An 8,660-nucleotide genomic window follows, 5' to 3' on the forward strand; every position below is an offset into this window, starting at 1 on the left:
GCGAGATTCTCGTTGTTCCAGGGTTTCAGCGTCTCTGGAGGTTGAAGCTCTCACACGATTTTGCTGGAGGCGAGATTCTCGTTGTTCCAGGGTTTCAGCGTCTCTGGAGGTTGAGGCTCTCACACGATTTTGCTGGAGGCGAGATTTTCGTTGTTCCAGGGTTTCAGCGTCTCTGGAGGTTGAAGCTCTCACACGATTTTGTTGTAAGCGAGATTCTCGTTGTTCCAGGGTTTCAGCGTCTCTGGAGGTTGAAGCTCTCACACGATTTTGCTGGAGGCGAGATTCCCGCTGGTTTTCCGTTTCCACATTTCTCGAGCTTGTCTCTCTGTTTCGATTTTGTGGAAGTCGGACATTTCGTTGATCTTCCGTTTCCGCCGCTCTGTATTCATTCGACTTTTTTGTTTTCGGGTTTTTTCTTCCAATTGATGCTTTCTTTGGTGGCATGATTTTATTTTTTTGTGAATGTAAATAATAATACTCAGTATGTTAAACTGATCTCAGATAAAAAAGAATTCACTATCGTTTGCGCAGTGTTTACACTTGCTATGAGCGAATGTATTACCTATGCGACCTTATATTTATGTAACTCAGGCAACCAAATAAATATGTTCTCTGAAGGTACCTTCCACTTAAAAAGATTAAAAATCCTTATATTTTATCTATGCTAAAACGTGTGCAAACAGCAGAAGATATTCTCTGCCGGTACTATTCCTGCAATAAATTTAAAAAAATCGGTAGACTTTCGCAACCTCTTATTTATCTGAATGAGTATATACAGAAAAATTTCTTGACACGTAGGTATTTTCTTCAAGAATGTTGTGGAAAAATCCCAAGATTTATGAAGCCATTGTTTAGGTAAACTTGGGAAACAAAATATACTCTTGTAAACAATATTTAACTACCTTCAACCGTAAAATAAAAACGAATGCTATAATTCTGCAGGTACTTTCCTCCCAAATAATTTGAAATTTTTAAACCCTTTATTTATGTGAACTTAGGTAACAAAGTGTTTTCTATGTAGGTATTCTCTTCATGAATGTTGTGGAAAAATACCAAAATTTATACACGCAAATTTAGGAAAATTATGCAAGCAAAATGCGCATTAGGAAAAAATATTACAACATTTTTTATTGCAAATTTATTCAATAAGAAACAAAAGTTATGCATTAATATTGAGTACTTTTTTGGTTTTTAACTATTAAACAAATTCCGTTTTTAAATTGCAACCTGGTGAAAATTTACACAACTCTGGCATTAACATACATACATATGTTCACATATAGATTTAAAAATTTGGATTCGGCATTTTCTTTCTGGTAAGCTTTCGGTTTGACAGACTTTGAAGTTTATCACACTCTAAATCTTTGGTATTTCTTAAAAATATTATCCGATTTTATTTTCTTAAGTATGTGGACACTCTATACGATAGTTGGTCTTAACTGAAACATTTCCCAATAGCTCCCGTTTGATACGTATCCTGCGAAATACTTTTTAATACACACATTTATGTCATTTAACTTTTTTTGAAAGAGGTGGCAACTCTTGGTGGCGTGAATCTTTCTCCAATACCTTCCGTTTGATACCCATATTGCAATATTTGATGTGAATTGCATTAGATATTCATTATTTTTAACTTTTTGACCAGGTGGCAACACTTATTAAAATATTTTTTGATGTAAATTTTCTTAAATATCTTTCTCAAATACCTTCCATTTGATATCTATACTTACTTTACTTGCATATTTAAATAAATTTTATTTTTCTGACAGGTGGCAACTCTTTCAAAAATAGCCAAACTTCACAGGAACACTCTCCGAGTTTCTATGAAGCTATCCTGGAAATTTTAACAAAATCGGCTGAATGGTTTCGGAGTCTATAAGCTGCATAGATACATACATACACCCTTTTTTATATATATAGATATAGAAATATAAAATAAGCACTTAATTTCCAATATAAATCATGCCTTTATCATTTATTTTAAACCTTAAATGTGCTACTCTTCCACGCAAAAATCTGAAATGTGCTAGTCTTCCACGCGAAAACCTGAAATGTGCTAGTCTTTCACGCAAAAACCTAAAATGTGCTACTCTTCCACGCAAAAATCTGAAATGTGCTAGTCTTCCACGCAAAAATCTGAAATGTACTACTTTTCGACGCGAATAATGAAATGTGCTAGTCTTCCACGCTAATAGTGAAATGTGCTAGTCTTCCACGCGAATAATGAAATGTGCTACTTTTCGTAGGGACCAACGATAGATATAGATATTAAATTAAATAGATATTAAATTCGCCTTGAAATGATTCTTATTTGAACTTGGCTGTCAACTTTTTCACATTCCATGTTACTTTTATTTCGCTACGTGCAAATTTTGACAATTATCACAAAATTAAAATAAATGTTGTTGTTTTCGAGCACACAGAGTATTCGCGTAGTAAAAACAGTGTTTTTCTGCTAAGTAATAAAAGAAAACACGGAACTTAATAAGCCGTTTTATGAAAAAAAAAACGATTACACTTATGTAGAAAAAAACTAGCGATGTTTTTAATGTTCGATAGTTTCATAATTCTTACCTAATGAAAGGTTATCTTTTAGCGCGCAAATTGTTGATTCTCATTATAGCTAGACGTTGAACATTTCCGCTGGAAATACCTATTTAAGGATCTTAGTCTTTGACTTTAAATTACAAAAGAGGGGGGGATTTAGGGCGACAATTTTAACGTAGCATCTCCACAGGCCAAAGATATTAGCCAAAATTTGTATTTTGTTTGCCAGATATACGTTTCATCAGTGCTTTTGCACAATATTCGCATTCGCAAAAGCTCCGCATTGATTATTGCGAATGCGAATGCGAATGTTAAAATTAATGCGGAAGCTTCGCAGTTGTGAATGCGAATATTCGCTACAACCCTGGTATGTATATTAATTGTTGAATTGAATTCCGAATCATTCCTGTAAAAAGGTGAATAACTTAAAGCTTAAATTAAAGAAACTCAATATATTTGCATTTTTTATTAAAACATATTGTATTGTGAATATGTAAACTGCTATTTTGACCGAAAAAATAAGTCAGATTTAACTTTTATATTTGACCGAAAAAATAAAAGTAAAATTTTAACTTTTATATTTGACCGAAAAAATAAAAGTCAGGTTTTAACTTTTACTTTTGGCTGAAAAATATCAGTCAAAAAATAACGGTTAATTGCTGACTTTTTTGAAAAAAGGAAAAAAATATTAAATCGTATAGGATTAATATTCCTTGGCTAACACGCATTACAATGCTATATACAAATGTTAAAAAGAACAATTCTTTCTGACTGACTTTTTGAATTGAAATTTAAAAAATAACTATTATTTTCGATCCCTGAATAAAATACAAGTAATTCTTAAGCAAAAAGCAAAACCGACTTCAATTCTCATATAAAAATTTAAGATTATCGTTAATTTCTTCACGATATAATGATCGGATTTAAACCAGATTAGTATGGCACCACTTGTGAGGTAACACCTTTCCTTTACAAAAGGAATTATAGAAATCGGTTAACGTGGCCCAAAGTTATGCGGTAACATACATAAAAAAATATATATATTCCGACGAACTGATAACCTTCTCCTTTTTGTGAAGTCGGTCAAAAATCAATAACTAAATTTCACAAAAAAATTCCAGACAAAGTAATTTTTTATATGGAAAAAAGTGCATAACACCGTCAGCAAAAAAAAAATATCAAAAATCAACGCCATTTTTAAGAAACTTAAAACTTGCGTTTTATTATACTAGAATTTAATAAGCTATAAAACTGCATACCAGAAAAATGCTTGGAATTGGGATAAAAAGTTTGTGGAGTTTTTATAATTTTTGTACATAATCTGAAATTTAGATTTATAAAGAATGGACACGAAAAATTTTGGTCAGCCGAAAATCATTATAACAACGTACATATTACACAGCCTAAGAAAAAAAGTTTCTGATCATCATCTTCTTTATTAAGCTTACTATATTAAACAAGAAAACTTTTTTCAATTATCTTCATTATAAACAAAATGGCGCCATTTATATTTGAGCCCTCTCATTAAGCTATGGACACCTGTTTTTGTAACGGTACCTGCTGCTCTCTGCCAATTAATTTTGAAATGCTGCTAATTTTAGATGTCTTCTGTCGCTTTTAACTATTTTCTTTCAATAATTTTCAACGGATCGCCATTGTGAAAAGTTTGATGGGTTGTGGTCCTTTTGAACAATATCTACCCCATATCTGATATACCAGTTCATGGCAAGAGGGCTGTAATGGCTTAATGCTAAATTGGGTCAGAACAGAACTGAGCCTTTATGTTGCTTTATGAATGACAGCAAACGTTATTGCAAACACCTCTTCATATAAATGTCTTGATTTTTAGAAACTGTGATATTAATTTTTTGCTCTTCGTGCAACACTGGCAGATGGCTTGCCACATCAAGTATATATTAGGCCAAAAAAAAGCAAAAAACAAGGAGCTTGTCCAACATTTTTAGCTTGAAGGCATCTTGGACTCCATGTGTCTTCATTGCATTATAAAGCTTAGCGCCCCGAATCTGCTTATAGGCAGATTCCACCTATGTTTCCTCGTCCACACATACTTTTTCTTGCTTTTTGCACAACATTTTCTCCACAAGCTTACACTTCGCCGAATATATTTCGAAGAATACGTAGAAATTACAAAAAATAGATACGCAAAACTAATAACGACAAAATACGAAATGAATGTGTATACTTACTTTATATTTATAGTTAGTTTTACGCAAGTGATGAAGAAACATATTCGACTAGTTTTTTTCGTGTCCATTCTTTATGGTATTTGTTAGATAAAGAGCTATACTTTTATACAAAAATAATGAACCTTGAAAAAAAGCAGAGAAGTAGTCAAAACTCGTAAAAATTTTGATGTGCTAGCGTTTGTCGCGGGGTGTGAAAAATCGCCAAAAATCACAAAAGGCGATTTCCTAAATTTTTACGCGCAAGTATCCAAAAAAATCGCTAAATCGACCAATCTGGACACTCTGACTCACATACACAAAAAGGTTACTAGACTGTCTCGTTTTGATTTCGGAATGCTTACACATTGAGAAGTTAGCCTACTGCCAATATAGAAGTGTTACGTATGTATATGACAGCGATGTGAAAATTTTACCATATTCTACTGGACATTCTTGTGTACGTGTGAGTTGTTTTAATACTATTCCCAGTAATTTGTGATCAAATCAGCTGCAATTGATAGTAGTAGGGTGAATAAGGAAATTAATTAGCAACAAGAGTTTACGGGGTGTGCATAGCTCAGTAGCGAGCGCTTCTAACTTGGCACATCGATGATGCGGGTTCGATCCCTGCTAAAGTCTAGAAAAAGAAGCATGATGAGGAGATGTGGCGATCTCCGAAATAGCATAATTTCTACCGCTTAGACTTTGTTGGTTTTTCCAACTTTTCTTAATAAACATGATCGTGTTGCAACAACATTAAAATTTGTGATTTTCTTTGAGATTTTAAAAGGAAAATGTTATTGTATTGGTGCATAGGGTTTTTGGAAAGGAACAAAAGCGCTCCATTAATGCTATTGGAGCGCCCCACATTCAGCAGTAAGCGCTCCCTTTTTAATTTCATACTTCATTGTGAGTCATTCCATCTCAAATCACCCAGGCCGGGGGAAAGTGAATTTAAGGTCGCGATAAAACTCACAGGGATTGTTCCTTGAACAATTTAAGGAGACACGTAGTTTTTCTTTTTGCTCAGAAATTCGAATTTTTCGAATAAAGAATTTTTTTGATTTTGTGTACGAACGCTTCTTTTTTCCTCTCCTAAAAGCAACTTTTGATGAAATCGCTTATAACTGTCGCAAAAAAGCAAGCATTTTTAAGGTTTTTTTTTTTATTTGCTTCGGGAAATCTTCGGCAGACTGGGCAAATCGCGTGTTATTTCGACCTTCTTCCTAATTGGGCCCCAATTGGGCCAAAATTAGGGCCCAGTTGGGGAACACTTTTGGCTCTGATCGGGCAACCTCAAAATATTTCCAGCAAGGAAACTTTATCATAATGGGCTACAATTTGTGTGCCCTCAACTGCCTCGAAAATCTGCTAGCATCCATATAAGTGCATTTTCAGAGAAAAACTCGTAACTCGAAAACGACGAATTTTAGCATAATGATACTCGTACTGAAAATAGTTTATACTATTCCCTAATAGACAAAAAAGTTTGAGAGAAAAAAAATGTGGCAATTTAAAAAAAAGCAACTTGAAAAAATTTTTTTGTTTGTTTATTAACAATAATTAATTATTAATAAACAATTACTGATGTTTAGTTCACTATATCGATTCAGTAGATCAATATCTGCAATTAAAAAAAAATCGTTAAAATCCTTACTTTTTTGCGGGAGTTATAAGCGATTTCATCAAAAGTTGCTATTAAGAGAGGAAATAAATAAAATAAAACTTTTTAATATACAACGCTTTTATAAATGGACTAAAAAGTAGAAAATAATATTTCTCAGCCCACAGAATTTGTTTTGATAACTTTTGATTTTGAAATTTTAGCAAAAGTCATTATAAACAATTAATGACATTGAAAACGAAAAACGTGGAGCGCATGCAGTAAAAAGCATTCGATTTCATTAACAATAGTCAAACTACATAACATTCTACAGCGAAAGTACAAATTTGAGATCGATTTTAAGCGGTCGTTATTCATATGCCCACATACATACATATGTTACTTTTCATATCAATTCAAGTGTATTACATGCGCCCCGCCCCACGCTTTTCATTTTCAATGTCATTAATTGTTTATAATGACTTTTACTAAAATTTCAAAATCAAAAGTTATCAAAACAAATTCTGTGGGACTGAAAAATATTATTTTCTAGTAGAGGTGTCAAACTATCGATAGTCACACCATCGATAGTTTTGATAGTTTTCAGAAAAACTATCAATATTCACGATAGTCTCGAATAAACAAAACTATCGATAGCACTATCGATAGCGCTATCGATAGCGCTAAATCAGTTAGGTTGCTTTGTTTTTACAGGATCATAGTAAAATAAATATTATCTTATAAAAGTTATAATCATTCAAAATTAAGTAACTGCTTAGCCAAAATACTTCTCTTTTTAGAAAGTTCAAAAACAAACAAAGGTTATACAAACAAAACAGGATTTACGATTAACATATGTATGTATAATTTCAAAAAAATTGGGAGAGATGATCGATAGTCCTACTAAACTATCGATATTTTTGATAGTATAAGAAAAAACTATCAATGAGTATTGATAGTCTAAAAAAAATTAAACTATCGATAGTGCTATCGATAGTTTGACAACTCTATTTTCTACTTTTCGGTCCATTTATAAAAGCGTTGTATATTAAAAAGTTTTTATTTTATTTTATTTATTTTCTACTTTTTAGTCTTGTCTGTACAAAATTTTGCAATAGATATTAAAATAATTGAACTTGCAGTGAAAGAGAACAGAAGACTATGCAAGCACAATGTTGTTTGCTCCCATTTAGTATAAACCTACATATGTACATACATACATATAGCAGCAGTTTATTTCATTTAAAGAAATGGCGTTTTGTTCATTTCCGCTGGGACGTATATAAATAGTGCATATATTTAGGCGCAATATTTAACTTCTTCTGGCGGGACGACATCTATCTCTAGAGTTTTTCTAACTGTATGTCTTTGATATGATACCTACGACGAGGTTGATATCTAGACTAGGTTTGCCATAAATACCTTTGATAAAAGCGTTGTAAATAAAAAGAAGCTTTCGTACTCTAAATCAAAAAAAATCTTTATTCGAAAAATTCGAATTTCTGAGCAAAAAGAAAAAATACGTGTCTCCTTAAATTGTTCAAGGAACAATCACTGTGAGCTTTTTCGCAAACTTATATTCACTTTCCCTCGGCATGGGTGATTTGAGATGGAATGACTCTTGTATTTTAACATTGCGTGTTACTAGAAAGAAGTTCTCCCTTGCTTCTTTTAAAGAAGTTCTTGGTCAGCGATTCAACTAAAGTATTTAAAAAGTGATTCAGACAGATTTTCCTTTTTCGTATTATATTATTCTTTTAGACGTTTTTATGCATGATGGTTTTATTAAGTTATTCAACTTATAAACGTGACTTTTTCTATTCTAAGTGGAATACATACGAAAATACATACATACATATGTACATACATAAATGTGTATACATATACATAAATACATACAAAAATTAACTTTTTAACAAAAAAAAAAATTGTTTGTTACTATTCAAAGTGATTTTTATTTCTGAGAATTTTTAGATATTTAAAAATTTATTTTTTACTTTGCTTTAGTACTGCTCCCTACTTGCACCTTTGGGAGCAGGTCACTTTCAGTCCCGTTTCGGTTTTTGCGATTTTATTATTTTTTTTAACACATTAACTGATCCTATATTACATCCAATGGGAGCAACAGTCAAAAATCTTCTCACTTTGTATCCTCTTTTCAACCGTTATGTATTACTTTTGGGCACGTAGTATACATTTTTTTACCAACACTATAAAATTTATTTATTCTTGACGTAAACATACATGAATATGAAATTTAAAAAAAGTTCCGCACTCGCGAACAATTAAATTGTCGTTTCCGTAATAAAAAAAAACTCATTACA

This window comes from Rhagoletis pomonella, unplaced genomic scaffold, assembly GCF_013731165.1.
Source record: "Rhagoletis pomonella isolate Grant_MI unplaced genomic scaffold, Rhpom_1.0 Rhpom_scaffold_00002, whole genome shotgun sequence".
Taxonomy (NCBI): Eukaryota; Metazoa; Arthropoda; class Insecta; order Diptera; family Tephritidae; genus Rhagoletis; species Rhagoletis pomonella.